Here is a 22,756-nt window from a genome sequence, read left to right as displayed (position 1 = left end):
GGGGACCTTGGCCCGCTGGCCAAGGTCCCCCGGCCAGCTCTCTCCGCGGTCATCACAATCAATTGTTTGTTTACTCTCACTACTCGCCTCGTGCAACGGGCCACAAACAGGGTAGCCACTGGCTCTAACCATTACACTGCTGAACACCTTTATTATTAACATCTTTGACAAAATTAATTACAATTTTGCCTAATCTGAGGATTTTGATAAAGCCTTATTAAAGTGAGGATAATGCTGGTATTGCTGAACACCCACACAAATAAGGAGGATCTCCGAGACACACCACTGGTATCCAACTGAGATTTTAAGCCTACTCTGCGGTGCGACTCTTATACTAGAGTCATTAGGCGAGGTTATACCATGGGTGAGATTCTCCCCCCTCTCCCCCCCCCACTGAGGCCTAATGCACAACACAAGAGTACACAAGATGTGCAAGAGTACCCATACCCGCCCCCCAAGAGTCCTCCATACCCGCCCCCCAAGAGTCCCCCATACCCGCCCCCCAAGAGTCCCCCATACCCGCCCCCTCTCCAAGCGTCTCACGCACATTAAGAGTCCTGATTGCTCCACTCTTCAACCCAACACTGAGCAGACTTTAATCAACTCAGATTTGCGTCACGTCCAGGAATAACTCACGACTGTGTACGGCGCAAACAACAACAATGAAACCAACAAACACTGACAACAAGAGCAGCTGCACCGTAACTACACTAACAAGTATAAATATACACCTTCACCACGTGTATCTCTTTCAAAACGGTGAGTATGTTTTCGTGGTCATTTTTAAAGTTTAAGTCACAGTATACTAACAAGTCTTGCACAGCCTTATGCATATTTATAGGAAAAACAAATATGAATATCTCCCCCTCCCTGTGTCCTTGCTATATCCCCCCCCTCCCCCATGTCATATCTTCCCCCCCCCCCACATAACTCCATCCCCCCCTACAGAATACCTCCATCCCCCCCCCCCTACCCAGACATACACAGCGTCCGCTGTTTACAACACAAAAAGATGTACCCACACTGAAACTTTTGTTTACAAGCATTCCAAGATGGAGTTCTAAGTGCTGCCATGTGCAGTGAAGCCCGCTACACAGAGGCGGACACAAGCACACAATCAAAATATCTGCTCGTTGTTTACTTCTAAATTACCTTCAAGCATCTTTCTGCTCCTCAGAGCACCTAGTTCGCTCAGCCAACACTCACCTGAAATAAAACAAATTAACTTATTAACAAATTAATTAACAAATTAACAATTAATTAACAAATTAGCTTCACGAGGCGTAATATACTTCCCATACCCGCCCCATATTACACTCCGCACTCATTAGGTGAGCAAAATATTATTTCACGTCTAATTCCATTTGGCGATTTCTCTTACAAATCCTACTTTGATGAGTAACAAATCCCAATGGTTCTGCAACAATGAGATTGATTGCAACTAAATACAACAAAACGAAAGATTCAAAACAGGAAACAGCATTATAATAATTTTGAGACATACGTCTCAATGAGACACGAGTACAGGGACATGAACTTGTGTTCAAGTTAGATTGACGGCTCAGAGGCGGGACCAAAAAGCCAGAGCTCAACCCTCGCAAGCACAACTAGGCGAGTACAAGTCTCGATGCAAGTAATTATCAAACAATGGCACCAAGCCCGGAAGACTAATGTAAATATAAATGCTAAAAAAAAATTTGGTTCTAAAAGAATATACAATAAATCTCCTTGTTATTTATCTTCAAAGAACAGGTGGAACGATGTTTATTGTGTACTCGACCTGTTATCTACTCAGCTGCCTAGAGTTCGACCTCGGAAGAGGGGAGGGGGGGCGAGAGGTCGACCCTGGGGGGGCCGATACTTCGACCCCAGGGGGGGGGGGGGCGAATTCCCCCCCCCCCCCTCCACATCTGCACCTAAAGGTACTGCTGCCTCTACCCCCTCCAACTTCTGACCAAAACAATCACCCACAAAACAACCACTAGCTCCTAAATCCACAAGACACAATCAACCAACCCACCCACTAACCCTCAACCCACTCGCCCACAACCCACCCACCACCATTAATCAACACAATCGTCTATAGTCAATCACTGTCATTCCTCAAGATGACAATCGCGCTGCCTCATTCTTTTTTTGTTCAGAACCTGCTTTATCTCATTAATTTTCCATCACCCATCCCTCTCCTCCCAAACATGTCACCGGGAGCCATACTGGCGCTGCTTGAGTGCCACGTGTGTGCGTGTGTGTGTATGTGCTGTTGAGTCACTACCACTTCCTAGTTGGCACTGGGTTACTTACCCGCCTTCTCGTACACACACCTACAACCCCCTCACCCGCTTCACAATACCACACACCTTTCCTCAATCGTGGTCAGTACTACACCTTAACTGTAAAGAGTTATCAAGTGAGAGGCAAACCCACGAAGTGTTCATTTCATGACTCAAAGAATGTTTTGTTTGAACACAAAAATCCATGATCTCTTTACGAGTCATGGATGACTATCATGACGTCCAGTACAAGGCCCCCGGCAATGACGTCCAGTACAAGGCCCCCGGCAATGACGTCCAGTACAAGGCCCCCGGCAATGACGTCCAGTACAAGGCCCCCGGCAATGACGTCCAGTACAAGACCCCCGGCAATGACGTCCAGTACAAGGCCCCCGGCAATGACGTCCAGTACAAGGCCCCCGGCAATGACGTCCAGTACAAGGCCCCCGGCAATGACGTCCAGTACAAGGCCCCCGGCAATGACGTCCAGTACAAGGCCCCCGGCAATGACGTCCAGTACAAGACCCCCGGCAATGACGTCCAGTACAGACAGACACCATCCACATACCGTCTAGTACCCTTTACATAGTTCCATACACAGGACTCGCTGGAAAGAATAATATAACGGACCATCCAGAGAAAACTGGACACCGAGGTACGAACAGTGATTCAGAGACGGGAAGTCACGCCGGGCGAGTATTCTGGTGTTCACTTATAGGACGACGGGTCTGGTAAGAAAGCAAAGACTGGACATACCGAAACGCTCTTAGAGTAAACATTTGTTACTGCACAATACACGAGACTCCAGAGTGTGAGCGAGTGAGCGAGTGAGTACCGGGGAAGGAGGGAGGGGGGGGGGGGAATTGCTGGAAATATATTTCACAAAGTAGTGGTTCTCTTTCTGATTACTGTAGTTATCTCCCCGCTTTTCTGGTGGAGTGTCGTCTATGTTCCTTATCTCACTTTCCAAATGTTGCTTTTATTACACTTGTTTGGACTGAACTCTACCGGCCATCTGTCTGCTCATTCCTAGAGTTTAGCGAAAGGTCTGTGCAGTCCTCGGCCTTTACGTGTTTATTGAGCAAATGCATCATCTTTAGACACCGAGGTGTGCCAACTTCCGCCATCTGGAATATTATTAACAAATTAGAAATAGTCATGTCCTAGGACATTTTTACTACCACCAGCTTGACAATCTCTGTCTGTAACCCGTTTCCTGGTAATCCGGTAATCCAATACCCATATATCAATATTTTCAAAGTTAACCCTGCTTGTCTATCTTTTTTTTCGAGTAACACTACCAGATACTTTATGACTGTCAAGAAAGGTGCAGCATACCCTGCCACTTTTCTCCTATCGCATTTTGCCGACCTTCTCGTGGCACTTTGAACACCACGAAACCACAATGACATGATATATCAATGAATCAGATAATATATCTGATGATATATCAAACAGACTGTTGAAGCAATGCGGGGGATTCGAACCATCGCTCTAGTGAATACCAGGCTCTCCACTATTGTCATCTTAATCACTTTCTCCAACACTTTGCAAGGAATGTGTGTCAGTGACATTGGTCGATAATTTACTGCTCCCTGTTTGCAATAAGTGTAGTGGGTGGTGGATGACAGTGATGTGGGTGGTGGATGGCAGTGATGTGGGTGATGGATGGCGGTGATGTGGGTGATGGATGGCGGTGATGTGGATGGTGGATGGCGGTGATGTGGATGGTGGATGGCGGTGATGTGGATGGTGGATGACAGCGACGTGGGTGTACCTACTTCATTGCCAACGGAAGAGCGAGGTCTAGCTCCATGCCCCGCCTACTCAGCCTTCTTGCACCAGCTGCCTTATAATATAACTTAATTCCTGTGATACCCTGCAGGCCTCTCCCCAGGGGTATCTATTCTGGCAGCAGTGATCGTCTCACCATCACCTCTCAATGCTCTCTGAAAGTGACCCTTTCAGCAAGGGACCCGAAGGCGTGTTTTTCCCCGACAACAGCACAGGGTTCATTCCCGCCGCCCAGCACTATAATGGCCGTAAAGCCATTCGTGCCAATCAACATCGCCGTGTTCGAAATGTGATCAAAATTGATATCGGGACGTGTTCGGGCGAGTCCCTCCTGTTGGAGATGCGGCACTGTGGTTCTCACAGGTCCCTCACGTAGTTCTTGCACGTGATGCTGTTCACTAGCAAATACGTCGCATTTTTTTACGGATTATACCAATCCGTTACAAATCCAACGATTTACTTAAACATTAAAGCGTCTCATTGCCGGGGGCCTTGTCGTAATATCCACGTTTTCATGTGCATTGACTTTCACTCAGCCTGTTTACTCGAACGTTCACAACGTCACAAAAATGATGTATTAAACTGCCCGAACCTAACCAGATCCACGAATACAAAACGATAAATCGTGTCAATTTTGACGCGCGTGCTTCAATTTTGAGTACATTGTGTTGGCCTCAATTTATATCCCAAAATGCTTTACCAGCCAGTCATCCTAAGGTTTCATAACGTCAAGAAAACGGTCAATTTAATGTGTCCTCTCTTAACCTACCAGAGGACCTAAAACAGAACACGGGACAGTACCTCATTTTCGCGAGCCGCTTCCATTATCTATTACGGCAATTTTTGGCCTTGTGTAACGCATACGTGCAAAAAGCGATGTTCTTTGTAAGAGGACAGGTTGCAGGAGGACAGGTTGCAGGAGTACAGGTTGCAGGAGGACAGGTTGCAGGAGGACAGGTTGCAGGAGGACAGGTTGGTAGGGTCACTGGCCTAGGGTAAGCTAGCGTATTCCAGCCTCCGGAGGTTCCAAGGCCTCTAACGCCACGAATCTTGTGAAGTCATATTGACATCACACCTCATGTACACCATAGATAAATAACATCTTATTTCCAATTGTCATTAGGGTAGGGAAGGGCACGACAGGATAGGATAGCATATAGCACAGTGAGAGTCGGGTCCCCCGTGCGACAGGTGTGAGAGCAGGGTCCCCCGTGCGACAGGTGTGTGAGAGCAGGGTCCCCCGTGCGACAGGTATGTGAGAGCAGGGTCCCCCGTGCGACAGGTGTGTGAGAGCCGGGTCCCCTGTGCGACAGGTGTGTGAGAGCCGGGTCCCCCGTGCGACAGGTGTGAGAGCCGGGTCCCCTGTGTGACAGGTGTGTGAAAGCACAGGAAAACGTGTTGTGTCGCCATATTTCTCAAATTATAGCGGGGCATGGAGGGGACGAAGAGGGGAGGGGGGAGCAGCGAAGCAAAATTATTGATAACAGTAAGTTAATGACAAGATGGAGGAATAATTTGGGGGGGGACTTGACAAGCCGTCGACATCCTGCCTCTGTCGGGGGCCACTAGAGATGGTGGCCCTCCTGTACATTCAGGAAAGAAAGCAAGAGATAGAAGGGTGCTGGGAAAAGGGGTGGGGGCCCAGGGGAAGAAGAGGGGGCAGAAAATACGCAAGGATGGTGCCAATTTCCCCCACCCCCTTTCCCGCCGTCTCTCACACGTACACCCCACCCCTATCACCCACACCCACCACCCCTAACACACTCACACACACCTGGCGTATCATGTTATTGCTGCAGGCTATCACCATTCCTCGCTTTTTCTGCCTGCCCTTCTAACTCTGGCCGTCGTGAACACACTCTTGCTCTCCAGGCTACCACGTCACACCTGGATTGTACCTGGATGGGGTTCTGAGAGCTCTTCTATTTCCCTAGCCCGGCCCGAGGCCATGCGCGACTTGTGAGAACTTTGTCCAACAGACCGTTGCTGGGAGCGGTCCGCAGGCCCACGTATCCACCAAGCCCCGTTGGTCCGGCACTTTAAGAGAAAACTGGATAGTTTTCTTCAAGAAGACATCTACGTTTCTTCCGGCAATATCTCATAAACAGGCCCCGACCAGTTCCCCACCCGTAGTGGTCGCCAGGGAACAAGCAGGGCCAATCAACCCCTTCCCCATCCTGTAGTGGCACCTGTGCCTCCACTCCGATGCCCAGAAGCTTAAACAACCCTCTCCATTTCCCAGGCACTCTCTCTACGGGGTACTGTGGAACAGTGCCAAGAGCCACATAGTTCGATAGTTGCTACTAATGTATTTATTTAAGGAAGCACATACCAGTTACTACTATGCCTGGTAGTAACCAAGGCCCCACAACCTCATGTAACCTGACCCAACCCAACATAACCTAACGAAATAAGAGATAAAATGGTTTGTATGTGGTATGCACCAGGTGTGACGTCACTATGACTTCACAATACCGGTGCAGGTTTGGGATCTATCAAAGGTATCCGGAAACTCCTGCTAGGGACGCGTCCTTGGGGTCTCTTGGTCGACGCCTTCCCCAGGTCCTCTTGTGAGAGGCTCACTCTGGCAAGGCGCTCTATGTGGGTGAACGGTCTGGGATTTGGAAGCTCTACGCCTGCCAACGGGCGTCTGTTCCTGTACCCACCTGGGTAAAAGGTCAACGATTCGGTAAAGTCATTCTGCACAGAAGCGAGTCATTCCTGTTATTACTTATGTCGCGTGAACGTGTTCGTACAGTCGTAATTGTATATCGATATAGTTTGGATAATTAATGTACAACTATATTCCACCTCACAATACTACTATAATGGACCTGCCAACACTGGCTAAGGCTGAGGACGCCAGAATTATATCCACACGTATTCTCTATGGTAAATGGATACTACAATTAAGTATATAGGCAACTGCAGAAGGCAAATCGGCCCATACGAGGCAGCTGCTATCTACCCAAACCTATTCATATAAAGATATAATCTACAAATAAAACAATCCAACGATCTCGCCTCTTTTATGCTACCCGATAATTTGTTCCATAAACCAACCACCGTTCCCAAACTAGTGTTAATCCAGGCATTTCCTGAATATAAACATGTGTGTGTATTGGGATTAAAGGGACACATTTCTCAATTAGTGGGAATGAGTTAGACGGAAAAGTGATTTAAGCCAACTCTATACACAATTTTAGATTAAGACAAAAACAAATATTCTGAAGGCGGGAATAGGAGCTAATGGTCCACGTTGTACGGACAATTAGGAGAGTACCAACTCCCCCTTACACCCAGTGGTAGTCACCGAGGGTGCTCATGGCACCAGTAAATACGGAAATACTACTTTTTGCATCACTAATTTGGGTCCGAATGTCAAGACTGTCGCCCTCTTCCGTCCCCCTCCCCCCACCAAACTCTCCCACACTTACACCCTCAACCCCTCGGGCCCCCCCCTACCAAACTTCCCCACACTTACACACCCCCTCCACCCCCACCACGCGCACACATCACTGAGCAACGGCACCCTCACGGACAGTGCCAAGTAACAACCAACCCTAGTGCCACGCGATGCAACAAGACCCTTTTTATCATGTTTTCTCAACTACAGAGTGCCTGCCACTTGGCGAGGCTCGTTAACTACCGCTACCCCGAGGCTTCAATTACCACTTACCATTCACACACTTCCCAACGCACGCATACGGGCGCACGAATACATGAACGCGTGTACACGTAGCAAGTACAGAGTTTTTCAGGATTACCTAGTAGTAAGGTAAGGAAGGGAAACTAGGGGATGTGGCCCCCGCTGTTCAGAAAGACTGGAGATTAAACAAGATGGCTGATCCTAGGCTGTGATCCGTGACTACATAGTGTGAACCATGACTATAGTAGGACCCAAAATAGCAACATTTGGTGGTGGGCTGATAAATAGCCCTCCACCAAATGATACAAAACCCAGACAGGAGTACAAGCGAAGCAACATCTTAACTATTGCCGAGGCAGTGCGAGCCGCTTCTCTATTCTATATGAATGGATCTCTTAATAATAATGGGAGACTTAAATTATGGCAAGATATAATGAAAAACGAAGTATCGGGGGTGCAGTTAAATGAGAACTGAACATCAATGAGAAAATGTCTGTCGACATATCAAAGGACCCACTAGAATGTGAATTGATTGGTCAACTAACAAGACTGCCTCATATTCATTCTAAACGAGGCAAACATAAGTCAATTTAGAAGCCCCCACTGGGAAACAGTGACCACTGTGAACTGACATTTGAATATCTAGTGGAAGAATGACCAAGGAAGGAACTATGAAGAGACGAGTAAATTCCTGATACCATGGAAACAGAATTCAAGAAACATTACATCATCCAAAAGTGTGAGGAGGAAGTAGACAAAATTTGTCTAGGTCTAACAGGAGAACAATTACCACACGAAGGATCTATAACACATCATCCTAGCTTCATCCTAGCTGAACTTAATTTGATTTTAACATTCAAGTATAACAAATCTATTAATGTATTAATGAAGACTTTCATAAATAGGCAAATTTCTAGAATCAGTCTTCAGAAGAGATGATGTTGGATTACGGTTCTTTGTTCATTGTTGTTGTTATTTTAGATTCAGCTACTCTAAACAAAAAGTTCCAAGTAGCACGAGCCCGTCGTGGACTTACCTGGCACAGGAGATGTGCCCCAGCTCTTTGTTTTATTTAATACCTCAAATACTACACCTATCTCAGGTGGAAATGGGAGAAGACACAGAGAGACACAGAGAGACACAGAGACACAGAGATGGATGGGAGGGGAGGACCTTGTGAATAACAAACCTTCACATCAAAGGCATCATTGCCAGTAGTCTCGCCATGATAAACTGAACCTCGTTACCCTGTTGTGTGTTCTGTGCTTATTCACACGAAGGGGCGTCACACAGTAAATATAACTGCACATGTAATATTAGGCTTTTGTGGGCGAGTTTTGGGTCACACAAGGGGTGAGATTTGAGGGGGGCTTGGTCACACAAGGGGTGAGGTTTGAGGGGGGCTTGGTCACACAAGGGGTGAGGTTTGAGGGGGGTTGGTCACACAAGGGGTGAGGTTTGAGGGGGCTTGGTCACACAAGGGGTGAGGTTTGAGGGGGGCTTGGTCACACAAGGGGTGAGGTTTGAGGGGGGCTTGGTCACACAAGGGGTGAGGTTTGAGGGGGGGTTGGTCACACAAGGGGTGAGGTTTGAGAGGGGGTTGGTCACACAAGGGGGGAGGTTTGAGGGAGGGTTGGTCACACAAGGGGGGAGGTTTGAGGGGGGCTTGGTCACAGAAGGGGTGAGGTTTGAGGGGGGCTTGGTCACACAAGGGGTGAGGTTCGAGGGGGGGTTTGGTCACACAAGGGGTGAGGTTTGAAGGGGGTTTGGTCACACAAGGGGTGAGGTTTGAAGGGGGGTTGGTCACACAAGGGGTGAGGTTTGAGGGAGGGTTGGTCACACAAGGGGTGAGGTTTGAGGGAGGGTTGGTCACACAAGGGGTGAGGTTTGAGGGGGGGCTTGGTCACACAAGGGGTGAGGTTTGAGGGGGGTTGGTCACACAAGGGGTGAGGTTTGAGGGGGTCATGAAAGAAGTGGTGTACCGGAGGTGCATTTAGGTCATTTTATCAATATTTTAACTAAATGATGTGAAATATGAGGGTTAATTCGCGTACATAATTATGGGCCCTAATTATCGTGCATAATGATCGGCCCCAATTATCAGGGGGGGGGAAGACCCCGAGACGCAAGAAGACCCCAGGAGGAAGACCCAGAGACGCAAGAAGACCCCAGGAGGAAGACCGAGACGCAAGAAGACCCCAGGAGGAAGACCAAGACGCAAGAAGACCCCAGGAGGAAGACCCCGAGACGCAAGAAGACCCCAGGAGGAAGACCCCGAGACGCAAGAAGCCCCCAGGAGGAAATATAGTGTGAGGCGGCCCCGGGGGGAGGCCGGGAAGGCCCGGGTCGCCTCACACATACCATCAGCCTTCCAGTCCCACACAAGCGGCCCGCCCGGCCCTAGAGGCAGCTGCGTCACCACCAGAGCCTTGCGGGCACCTGGGTATCATCACTCCTAATGAACCTGCCTCACTTAAAGTCTCTTTGTGGTCACCTGCGTCACTTGCGTAACCTCCGAAGGAATGAGATTGGGGGGGGGGGATTGGCTCTATCTATATCTAGCTATCTCTCTATATTATTAAATATGACCGAAAAAGTAAGATTAATAATTCTAACACGAATTTTCTCACTTTTTCTTACTTTTTCGGCCATATTTAATAATATGTCTACAGGAAAGACTGCTACCAAAATATACTACTCTCTCTCTCTCTCTCATATTATATATATATATATATATATATATATATATATATATATATATATATATATACATACACACACAACTCTTCGACAAATCTATATACATAAAATTAAAAAAAAATATTACGGAATTATAGCCATTTGCAAATTTTCAGAAATTTACATGGACAGGTCCCAGAATAAGGTGGCCTATTAGCACACTGCTCCTGTAGCAGGGCATCAGATTTAAAAAAAAAATTAATTAATGTTTTTTTCAATTCATCCCTCCTGTTTAGATAGTACCTATTGTGACGATCTATTGTAATAGTCCTATTGTAATAGTCCTATTGTAATAGTCCTATTGTAATAGTCCTATTGTAATAGTCCTATTGTAATAGTCCTATTGTAATAGTCCTATTGTAATAGTCAGAATTCGCACATTCTTAACTATTAGATGGTAGTATACCGACTAGTAAGAAATTCTCTTAAAATAAATGAAGCTAAAACTTTAATATTCCTAAGCCTAGTATAGCACACATATGTACTATATTAGGCCCTCAAACATCGTGTATTAGAATTAGATTAGAGGTTAGAATTAGTTAGTTTAGTTTGTCAAAGCAACGCAAGTAAAAAAAAAATCAGGTTTGTCCAATTCAATAGTTTAGATTTCTACTTTCTAATTGTGTTGTAGGTCGGTATATATATACTATGGTCCTCATCGGTACTATAAGTACTACCAAACCAGGAGGATGGACTGGCTTTTTAACAGTAATTCCTTAATATCTCCCCCATGATTAGTTGTTCCATTCTATCCTGCAGATCGACAATCGACTTGAGAATGGTCCAGGACGGACCGAAACGTCGTCGTCCCTTCAATTTCTAGTGTGTGGTCTGGTCAACTATCCTGCAGATCTGCTATACCATTATACACATCACTCAAGTGTGAGGTTGTATAAGCTTATAGTAAAGATGATATACTATGGGGGGTAAAGCGAGTCACAACTGATAACAGAGTGATTGAATAAATATAGCTAACCCTGGAAACAACCCGTAACTGTCTCTATTTTCTGCTTGTTACAACTTGTAATAAAGTTGTTACATCTTGGCTTAACGTGTTTATGACGTATTAGAACGTTGTTACAACTTGATATATTGGTCGTTATAACTGGTTAGGAGGTGTTAAAACTTGTTCGAACGTGGTAGCAACGTCGTAGTTTCGGTGTGCGTTTGGCGGGTATGATGTTTTGAACGGCTGATTCCTTTCAGACAAAATATCATCTTTCGTTTGTAAAATATTTGTTTAAGTTTAGTGTGTTTAGGTGAGGCTACCGGCAGCGATCTCATCAAGTGGTGTTGGATGGCCTGGTGGTGTGACTTCAGGGCACGACTGGTGGGCCTCAGCTGCCACTCGTAGACGAGTGCTCGTGCTCCCAGTCTTACACCAAGTGGCAGGCTTGGTAGGTCATGGTGAGGATGTCCATCCTTAACATGACCTACCACAACAACACTCCTGGATATACTATACAAGAACCAGCAACTGCCGTCTTCTCTAACTCGTATGTATGTATGTATATGCATGTATCTACTCACTCGCTCCCTTTCCTTTCCCCCTCCCCTCTCAACCTTCCTTTCCCCCTCCCCTCCCTCCCTAAACCCAATCCCTCAACCTTTCCTTCATTCCTTCGATTGATGAAGATTAAGCCACCCAAGAGGTGGCACGGGCATGAATAACCCGTAATTCCTTCCTTCCCGCCTGCCTCTCCTACTCCATTCTCTTCCCTAATTCTTGAGGCATGGGTGAGATGGGAGTAAGATAAGGGGAAGATCCTCCATGATAAATTGAACGTTTTTTTAACAGTTACAGCCCCGTTCCTGTGCCAGGTAAGTCCACTACGGGCTCACTATAGCCCGTGCTACTTTGGAACTTTTGTTCTAAGTAGCTGAATCTAAAAACAACAACAGCAACGTTTTACCCTTAAAGTGTACTTACGGGCTATTCATGCCCGTCCCACCTCTTGGGTGGCTTTATCTTAATCAGTCAATCCGTGTAGAGAGAAAGTAGACAAGAGCACAAGAGGCACACCACTAGAGCAAGAGGGCGCGCAGGGAGGTGAACATGGGTGTGGCCAACACCACTGATAACAATAGTAGGCGATGTCCTGTAGGGGATCCTTCCTCTCTCTCTGTCCCCCAACCTCCTCCCCACTCCAACACTCACGCCTCCATCCTCCCTACTCCCTTCATCCTCCCTACTTCCTTCATCCTCACTTGAAGGATGAAGGTAGTAGGGATGTTCTCACTACTCACCTAAAAACTACTCACCCTATTTGTCAGTCTCCCCCCCCCCCCTCCCCCATCTTTTACCGTGAAAAGGTTCGAGCCTTTACAATCTAAATTATTAAACACTAATTCCAACATCGATAACATTCTCCTATTAAACATTGCCAAGATAAGGGAAGAGAGGCACAGCCATAGACAAGACGTTCATCCTAAAGTGAAAATATGTTCCAACTTGAATGGTCTTGTGGAATTAAGTTTTAACTCCTGGATTCTGTCTTCCCTGCTGTCAGTTGATTAACTCCCGACCAAGTTCAAGCTTTTACATCAAGTTCAGACTAGACAGAGGAGAATAGCGAAGCAGAAGCCTCTCTCAACCCTACACTCCCTCCTCCGGCTTCCATTGCCAGCCGGAAAATGTGTTTGACGTAACCCATGTTCTGTTTGCTTCGCCCACTTGCTCCTGGAGTGTATCCGCCGGCCTTGGCCCAGGCGTCGATACCCACCCTTGGCCCAGGCGTCGATACCCACCCTTGGCCCAGGCGTCTATACCCACCCTTGGCCCAGGCGTCTATACCCCACCCTTGGCCCAGGCGTCTATACCCCACCCTTGGCCCAGGCGTCTATACCCCACCCTTGGCCCAGGCGTCGATACCCACCCTTGGCCCAGGCGTCGATACCCACCCTTGGCCCAGGCGTCTATACCCACCCAGTAGACGCCAGTAGAAAAACGCCAGTAGACTGGGAGAACACCCACACTAGCAGTGAAGAACACCGGTACACTAGCCACAATGGTGTCAATTCAACACCAACAATGTCTGAGTCACCCATTATATGAGGTTATCTTGAGACATTTGCATACTTCATAACGTCGAAAGATGTCTGGCATTTCCAAGAGGGATACAATATCCAGAGCGGCTTGCCATTTTTGACTTTTAAAACACCAATTTCTTTAATCCGAGAGAAAAATAGTTCAGCGGGTAATCAAACTGAGTAACGTAGCCACTAAACTGTTTCTTTCAAGTCTGAAAGCTCTCTCTCAATCAAGCTTCGCTATATATATTGACTTGAAACTGACAGCATTTACGTATGATCATAAAACTAAGGTTCATATTATTTGACAGCGTGGAACAATGGCAGTTTGGTTTTTTTTTACTCCTTTTTCGGCTTTAGTAATCTTGTTTTCAAAATATATTTATGCGAGGGGAGTACAGGAAGTGTTCACCTACCTCCCTCTCTCCCTCCCTCCTTTCTTCCCTTCCCTCTCTCCCTTCCTTCCCTCTCTCCCTCCCTTCCCTCTCTCCCTCCCTTCCCTCCCTTTCTTCCCTTCCCTCCCTCCCTTCCTTCCCTCCCTCAATAAAAACATTAAGAGTTAAGGTTGGAAGGGAACTATCAGAGGGAACTAATTATACTAAACCATTAAGACTTTATAGCACTTGGAAAGGGTCAGGATAAGGAATTGGGATGGGTGGAAGGAATGGTGTCCAACCACTTGGACCTCGGGGATTGAACTCTGAACTACATGCCGCTCTACCGTCCTACCCAAGTGGTTGGGCAGACTTTGAAGGAAAAAATATACAAGAGAAAACAAATTTATAAATATTTTTTTTTCTTTCTTCCCTACCTTAGAGGAAAATTGTAGGTGTATATATGTAAGCTGGTCAGAATTGTATTTCACCTTTGGACATTTCCCCGTCAATGGCTGTGCTCGCTGCCCTCTTCCTGCGTCAAATATAGTGTTCACACTCTAGGAAAATTTTAACTAATAAAAACTCGCCGACCTGCATATTTGCTTCTCCCAGGGTGGTGGAGCATTGACAAGTGGGACGAGGGGGGAGCATGTGGAGAGGGGTTGTCAGTGGAGTGGTGGAGCATATCTGGGTTGTCAGTGGAGTGGGGGAGCTTAGCCGGGTTGTCAGTGGAGTGGGTGGAGCATAGCCGGGTTGTCAGTGGAGTGGGTGGAGCTTAGCTGGGTTGTCAGTGGAGTGGGGGAGCTTAGCTGGGTTGTCAGTGGAGTGGGTGGAGCATAGCTGGGTTGTCAGTGGAGTGGGTGGAGCATAGCTGGGTTGTCAGTGGAGTGGGTGGAGCATAGCTGGGTTGTCAGTGGAGTGGGTGGAGCATAGCTGGGTTGTCAGTGGAGTGGGTGGAGCATAGCTGGGTTGTCAGTGGAGTGGGTGGAGCATAGCTGGGTTGTCAGTGGAGTGGGTGGAGCATAGCTGGGTTGTCAGTGGAGTGGGTGGAGCATAGCTGGGTTGTCAGTGGAGTGGGTGGAGCATAGCTGGGTTGTCAGTGGAGTGGGTGGAGCACAGCCGGGTTGTCAGTGGAGTGGGTGGAGCATAGCCGGGTTGTCAGTGGAGTGGGTGGAGCATAGCTGGGTTGTCAGTGGAGTGGGTGGAGGAGGACTAAAATTAAGCTGCGGAAAATTAATAAGTGACTGTACCCAAACCTGCCAGATTGAACGTGAGTGCACGAGAGGATGTGGGCGCGCGTGCACACGCCCTCATCCCCCCCCCCCCCACACACAGGGGCTCCCTACCTACCTTGTATAGCACGAGGTAGGTAGGTAGGTAGTCCCTACAACACAAGGCTCTGTAACACCATTTGCAACTCTTCTCGCTTTGGTCTCTCAGCCCTCTCTCTAGGTTACCATCTTGAGGTTATCTTGAGATGATTTCGGGGCTTAGCGTTCCCGCGGCCCGGTCCTGGACCAGGCCTCCTTGTAATCTCGAAACGATTACAAGGAAACTACACTGTTTAATCGCCACTGGAGCCTCCAGAATGTACCAGCTCTTCAAGTTTTACCTCGATGTGAAACACTGATAATTCCTGGAGAACATACCAGTGGAAAGACCAGTAATATGGTCCCCAGTGGCTCGGGGCCAGATTCACGACAGCACTTACGAACCTGTACATCTTTTCTCAATCTTTGGTGACTGTTTCCAATTATTAAACAGTTAATGAGCTCCGAAGCACCAGGAGGCTGTTTATAATAACAACAGTTGAATGGGAAGTTTTCATGCTTGTAAACTGTTTAATAAATGTAACCAAAGCCGTCAAAGATTGAGGAAAGACTTACACGTTCGTAAGTACTTGCGCAAGTGCTTTCGTGAATCTGGCCCTCGGGACGCTTTCCTGATCCTATGCGACTAGGAGAGAATTCCGTGTGCCTATTCTAGCGTCGTTTATTCCTCCCCCCCCCCCTGCCTGGAGACGTAGTGTGAGCACAGAGCACCATGGTAGATCAGGGCACCATGGTAGATCAGGGCACCATGGTAGATCAGGGCACCAGCGCCTGCACAACCACTACGGTAGGCGAGAGAGTACCAGCGCTTACAAGAATACCAAGGGTACTTCCCCCAGCCCTCCACCTGGTGCCTCTCATTACAACATACCTTACACTCGTCCTCACAAACACAGACGTACACACTCACCTGGAAAAAGAAAAGAAAATATACGGAACTGCCTTCAATATTATGTATATATCAAGATATATTTAGATGGCTTTAATATGACGTCTAAGGAGGGTATTCCCAGCCTTCTGCCCCAGCGTCTGGAAATTCATGTTTGTTACGAAATCTTTCAAAACACTTACGACTAGTTCCTCTCGCTTTCCCAGATTCTCTGCCCCGCCAGACTACCCCACTCAGTCGTACGAATTCAACTGTGCAAATTGCAGCGTACTAGTGAATTAGAACACACAAAACGGCTGTCATGTACCAATGTATCTACCAAGTATATAGCAACATAATCTGAAGACTTGGACCCGTTCACAACCCGCCCCTCTGACTCAATATTTTAGCTTGTCATAAAAAGTTTTCCTTCTATGAACACAGAAGTGTTGAAAGTGTTTCCGTTCGTAACCTTTAGTTATCCATATTGACACGCTACACTACACATCCCACTGTCACGGGTGTTGAGTGCATCAGGACGACTGATACTAGACTTTTTTATAGACTGGACAAAATGCAAAATGAAGCACTTAAAATTATACTTGGCTGTCCTATAACAGATACTAGACATGTTGACCAGACCACACACTAGAAGGTGAAGGGACGACGACAATTCGGTCCGTCCTGGACCATTCTCAATCGACTTGAGAATGGTCCAGGACGGACCGAAATGTCGTCGTCCCTTCACCTTCTAGTGTATAGTCTGGTCAACATACTTCAGCCACGTTATTGTGACTCATCGCCTACAGATACTAGACATGATATTTTAGACTGTGCCCGATGGGTTCCTTTACTTTGACACGTCAGGATTGTCTGATTTCCAGCCACTTAATTATGACTTGGTGTCTGTACGCGACAGAGGCGAAATACAAAAATGAAGGAGAGGTTATCTTGAGATGATTTCGGGGCATAGTGTCCCGGCGGCCCGGTCCTCGACCAGGCTTCCACCCCCAGGAAGCAGCCCCTGACAGCTGACTAACACCCAGGTACCTATTTTACTGCTAGGTAACAGGGGCATAGGGTGAAAGAAACTCTGCCCAATGTTTCTCGCCGGCGCCTGGGATCGAACCCAGGACCACAGGATCACAAGTCCAGCGTGCTGTCCGCTCGGCCGACCGGCTCCCTAGTCAACTGTACCACAACATGGAAAAAAAAAAGAATTGCAACCTGGCAGAATTGCTACTGCCCTCACGAGGATCCCGAAGCCTCTCCGAAGCACGCCCAACCACTTGGGCTGGGCGGTAGAGCTACGGTCTCGCTTCATGCAGGTCGGCGTTCAATCCCCGACCGTCTAAGTGGTTGGGCACCATTCCTTCCCCCTCGTCCCATCCCAATCCTTATCCTGACCCCTTCCCAGTGGATTTGCTCATTTGATATATCACGTTATTGTGATTCATGTGTGTTACACGAAAGCTTGTTAGACTGTGTTGTAACCTCCAGGAAGCCACTTACAACAGTTGCCTATCTCCGGGTACCTTTCGCCAGGCGAACAGAAGCATCATGTGAAAGAAAATGTGGCAAACCATTGTAAAGAACAACGTGAGTAAGGGGCCTAGAGAACCACAGCGTGAGTAAGGGGCCTAGAGAACCACAGCGTGAGTAAGGGGCCTAGAGAACCACAGCGTGAGTAAGGGGCCTAGAGAACCACAGCGTGAGTAAGGGGCCTAGAGAACCACAGCGTAAGGGGCCTAGAGAACCACAGCGTGAGTAAGGGGCCTAGAGAACCACAGCGTGAGTAAGGGGCCTAGAGAACCACAGCGTGAGTAAGGGGCCTAGAGAACCACGAGTAAGGAAGTAAGGAACGAAGAAGGCCGCAGCAACAGCTCAGGAACACCCCGAGGAGAGGGGGGTGAGGATGAGGACATTGGCGACTTGTGAGGAGGCGGGGGACATGACCACGGTCCCGGAAGTAGAAAGAGAGGACTCGCATATTGTGAGGATTCCAGGCGTCGCCAAACTTTACCCCCGTGGCTGCGCGGTCTCCTCATAGCATTGTTCAGTCACCTCTCCCACTGACAGCTCCTGGTGACCTCTAACCCACCAAATTCCACCTCGAAATTGTCGCCAAAAAAATTAAAGCGTTTCCCAAATCCTCCAGGGATGGAAACGAGGCATTTTTCGCGGATGAAATCGAGGGGTTTGGTGGGTTGGTTAGGTACGGGATGAGTTGGGAAGGCGGACGAAGTGGTAGGGGTGGTGGTTGGGTAGGTGGGTGCAGGGTTGAGTGGTCGGACGTGTAATGGGTTGGCTATTGGGCACTTCCTTACGGGCCCCGCTGACACGGATATCATCACACACAGGCACAAGTCCTCCCCCTCCCCCCCCCCCTGCCTGGCTTGTAAAGCCAGGACGACTCGTCGTCTCCTCGACACACACCCCCGAGGCCCAGCCCACCAAGCATCCCACGACTATGTGGTTTCCGCAAGTCAACCACAATATCCTTTTGTCCACGAGACGTCTACCATGACTCATTACAGAACAACCACAACCACATACACGCGCTCCTCACCACGACTGCGACCTTGGCGTGCTTGATAGAGCCATTTATTATGAAATCACGCCAAGACAACCATTTTACTCAAGTGAGAGTTATGTCTCTGTTTTTCTGTAAATATCTAGGCATGCAAAACACTAGTTAATATGTGACATTGTGCTAACGTCAGGCGCAGCGTGTAGGATGCACGGTCACTTCAAGGGTTCTCATCGCTGACTAAGCTACTGAGGTGAAAGTCCTGCTATAACCAGCCGTCAAAGGCTGGAGACGCTATTACGGGCTATTCATGTCCGTGCCAGCTCATGCGTGGCTTAATCTTCATCAGTCATTAATCCGGAGACACCAGCATCACGCCCGGGAGAGCCACACCTACTAAAGCGGAAATCAACTCGTTATTTGCCTTGTTGATGGCTATAAACGTTAATGATGGCAATGACTACAGTTAGCAACTATACCGGAAAACAGTGGGAATTAACCACCCCATTAAACATGCAAAAATACTGAAGACACAAAGTTACAGCACCGCTCCTGTGCCAGGTAAGTCCACTACGGGCTCACCATAGCCCGTGCTACTTGGAACGTTTTGTTCCCAGTACCTGAATCTTAAACAACAACAACAACAACAACTGAAGACACTGAAATACTCTGTTGCTGAAGCACAATGTACAGACAGGAAGGCACTAGTCACTATTCACCTCATAGAACACAAGACAAATATTGCAATATTTTAAACCACGTTTGATAATTTGTCACAATATGTAAAACCGTCTTTTTCCATTAACAAATATCCGATGCTTCAAGCAGGTAATCAGGTTGAGGGCCAATAACTAGAAGACTAACGGAGAGGTCATCACCCACCTCGACTCCCCTACACACAGACAAATGGTAAGGACATGGGAGCACCTCTCAGGCGGGTCACTGTTGGCAACACACCAAACTTTAGAGTGAGAAGCCTCAAGAGGAGCCCAGGCGGCGCCACTTCCTGTGTTCCTCTGTGTGTGTACTCAGCTAGTTGTGCTTGCGGGGTTGAGCTCTGGCTTTTTGGGCCCGCCTCTCAACTCTCAATCAATTTTTTACACACACATACACACGCGCACGCACACACACACACACACACACACACACACACACACACACACACACACACACACACACACACACACACACACACACACACACACACACACACACACGAAACAGCTCCGTAACAGCCGTCTAACTCCCAGGTACCTATTTACTGCTATGTAACAAGGCCATTCAAGATGAAAAACGTTTTCCCATTTGTTTCTGCCTGGTCCGGGAATCGAACCCAGGCCACGGAATTACGAATCCTGCGCGTTGTCCCCTCAGCTACCAGACCCCCAGCTGTCTGTGTCTATGTCTGTGTCTGTGTACACGCGAAAACCCCTACCCCTCTAAATCCCAGCTCCATTTTTAAATTTCCCCTCTACCTCACAGCCTACTGCTGGAATCTGTACGTGTTTAATAAATCTAAGCTATAGCATTACGTGCTATGCTCAGCTCCTTACCAAATAAACCAGGCCACATCCCCCGCAGCACTGAACAGCGTTCTCAACTGTGGTGTGCAGCCCCACTGTGTCACCAGAACACACGTAACACAGAAAACAAATCTGTGTGCCATGCTCTAGCTGCGTCCTTGACCACCATACACGGAACACGTCTTGTTCTACTAAAAATAAGGTAGTGAAACAGCACCGATACATACCAGTGAACCTTGAGCACAGGCTACAACAACAGTACCCCCACACAACCACACGTGCCCACAGGGAATACACACGCACACACACAACCACACGTGCCCACAGGGAATACACACGCACACACTCAACCACAGGGAATACACAAGGGCGTGCGCGCGCACACACACTTGATCACGAACAGTCTCGGTCCTACAGTTGAGTTCGTTTTAGACTAACAGTCAGGAATTCCAGGTTCGAATCCCTGCCCGGACGGAAAGGGATGGGTACGTTTGCAATCACCTAATGTTTCTGCTCAGCTAGCAGTAAATAGGTATCCTGGTGTTTAGTCGATTTGTATCCTGGGCAGGGTCAGCAGTTCAACCTTCGGGGGGGGGGGGGGGGGGGCAGGGGGGGGGCAGGGGGGGGGCAGGGGGGGGGAGGGGGGGGACCTAGCTACCCTAGGTTCAGCATAACGCCTCAGCAGCAACAACAGCATCAACATCAGTAGCATCAATAACAGCAGCAACAGCAGCAGCAGCAGCAGGAAGCGGCACAAGATACGACAGTGAGAGAGACATGCTCGCCACAGGACATCTTAAACAGTTGTTATAGACACATCTACGGTAAAGACATTGTAACCGTGTAGAATATATACAACAAAATAGTAAGGTTCAAACGGGCACAAAAATCCAAACAGACCAGGAAGCATGATAATGCACAGTTTAGCATACTTATGAGAGTGTGATTTATAATTCTGTGATCTCGTAATTCTGTGGCGCGGGTTCGATTCCCGCACGAGGCAGAAACAAACGGGCAAAGTTTCTTTCACCCTGAATGCCCCTGTTACCTAGCAGTAAATAGGTACCTGGGAGTTAGTCAGCTGTCACGGGCTGCTTCCTGGGGGTGGAGGCCAGGTCGAGGACCGGGCCGCGGGGACACTAAAAGCCCCGAAATCATCTCAAGATAACCTCAAGAATCAAGATTTGACCATCTTGCCAGGAAAGCATGCAAGCTCTTGCAAATCATATAATCGCCTCCACTGAGGATTAACCTCCTTAAGACACCTAGCTTAAAAAAATAATATTAAGAGCTACCAATTGACGTTATGTTAAAATATGCGAGACATGAAACTGGCCTACATAGAAATAATTTTTCATAGAACCCTGGCTAAGTACTGGTCATATATGCCTGGATTGGATTCTTCGAGTTCTATTTCCCCCAAGCTTGACCTCTGGGGCCAGGCTTGACTTGTGATAACTTGTTCCAACAGACTGTTGTTTTGGTGCGTCCCGCGGGCCCACATACCCAGTACAACCCGATTGATCCAGCACTTCTTGCAGAAACGCGCCTAATTTTATCTTAAACGACGACGTTCTTGTTTTGTTCAACGCTTGTAATTGTCATCCGAAGTCGTGATAGCTTCTTGTAAGTTTAGTTAGAATTATGGACGATTCAACACGAACACAAAATAGGAGTGACAGTGTTCATGTCAAAGCATGAAGTTAAAAACTAAATTAACAGTAACAATTAGAATGGTGCAAACCCTTTAAGAAACATACTAGGGGTGTAAACTTGTGTACAAGGGCATACAACAATAGATATGAGAAACTAGCCCATGAATCCAAATATAACGACAACTATTTGAAGAGTTCTCGTCAAGAACGTCCAATGAACAACTTTCAAACCACGGGAACAAGACACGCGGATCCACCACAAATTCGTCCGTCATACATAGTCGTTGTAACCCCATGATGGACGCCACCGCTGAGCCCCCACTCACAAGCTCACACCAGAAATGAAAGCATTAAAGCCCTTTGAGAAAACCTCAATTCGGATCAATTACATAACTTAATGATAGTATTTAAAATTGCTTTTGCCTACAACACCAACGTTTATTATTAATTTATATAATAAAATACTAATCTTTATAATTATTCATTATATATCACAAAACTCCAATCCTAATGTAAAGCTTCATTCGTAACAAGTTGTACAGAGCGTTACCACTCTGGCTACACAGGACTCAGTGTAAGTCCACTGTGTAAACACATCAGTGTAAACATTTCTAGACATTATGGCACAAAAGCGGACGTGTTCAAGAAACATTTAGACAAGTTCTACAGGAAGTGCTGGACCGACAGCACTGTGCTGGGCGTGTGGCCGCCTAAACAACTGCCTTATCTAATCCTGCCAATGGCAGGGCTGGTGCAGTACGCACTATAATTAGGAATAATGCCTTTCAAAACTGAAATGAAGAAAAAGCACGTATTGAGAACTATATCTCTTCAACACAAGCAGAACGGCCATTGTTATGGCGTTAAAAATCCTTGAACGAAACACTAATGGCGCAGTGATCTGCACCGACTCTAAAGCAGCACTACAAGACCTTACTAAAAATCAGACAGAAAGCCTTGTTATAGTCGTTGAAATCAGTACTGTGCAAG

The 22,756-nt window shown here is 47.5% G+C and overlaps 1 protein-coding gene across 8 annotated transcripts in view; it reads right to left on the bottom strand.

The window, feature by feature from the left end:
* Positions 1-22,756, bottom strand: part of LOC123761342 (excitatory amino acid transporter 3) — a 167,395-nt gene that overhangs the window by 79,264 nt on the left and 65,375 nt on the right. The window lies entirely within an intron of this gene.

The sequence above is a fragment of the Procambarus clarkii genome, chromosome 7 (genome assembly GCF_040958095.1).
Source record: "Procambarus clarkii isolate CNS0578487 chromosome 7, FALCON_Pclarkii_2.0, whole genome shotgun sequence".
Classification (NCBI taxonomy): Eukaryota; Metazoa; Arthropoda; class Malacostraca; order Decapoda; family Cambaridae; genus Procambarus; species Procambarus clarkii.
The sequence above is the reverse complement of the archived record's forward strand: the minus strand, read 5'-3'. Positions and strand labels throughout refer to the sequence as shown.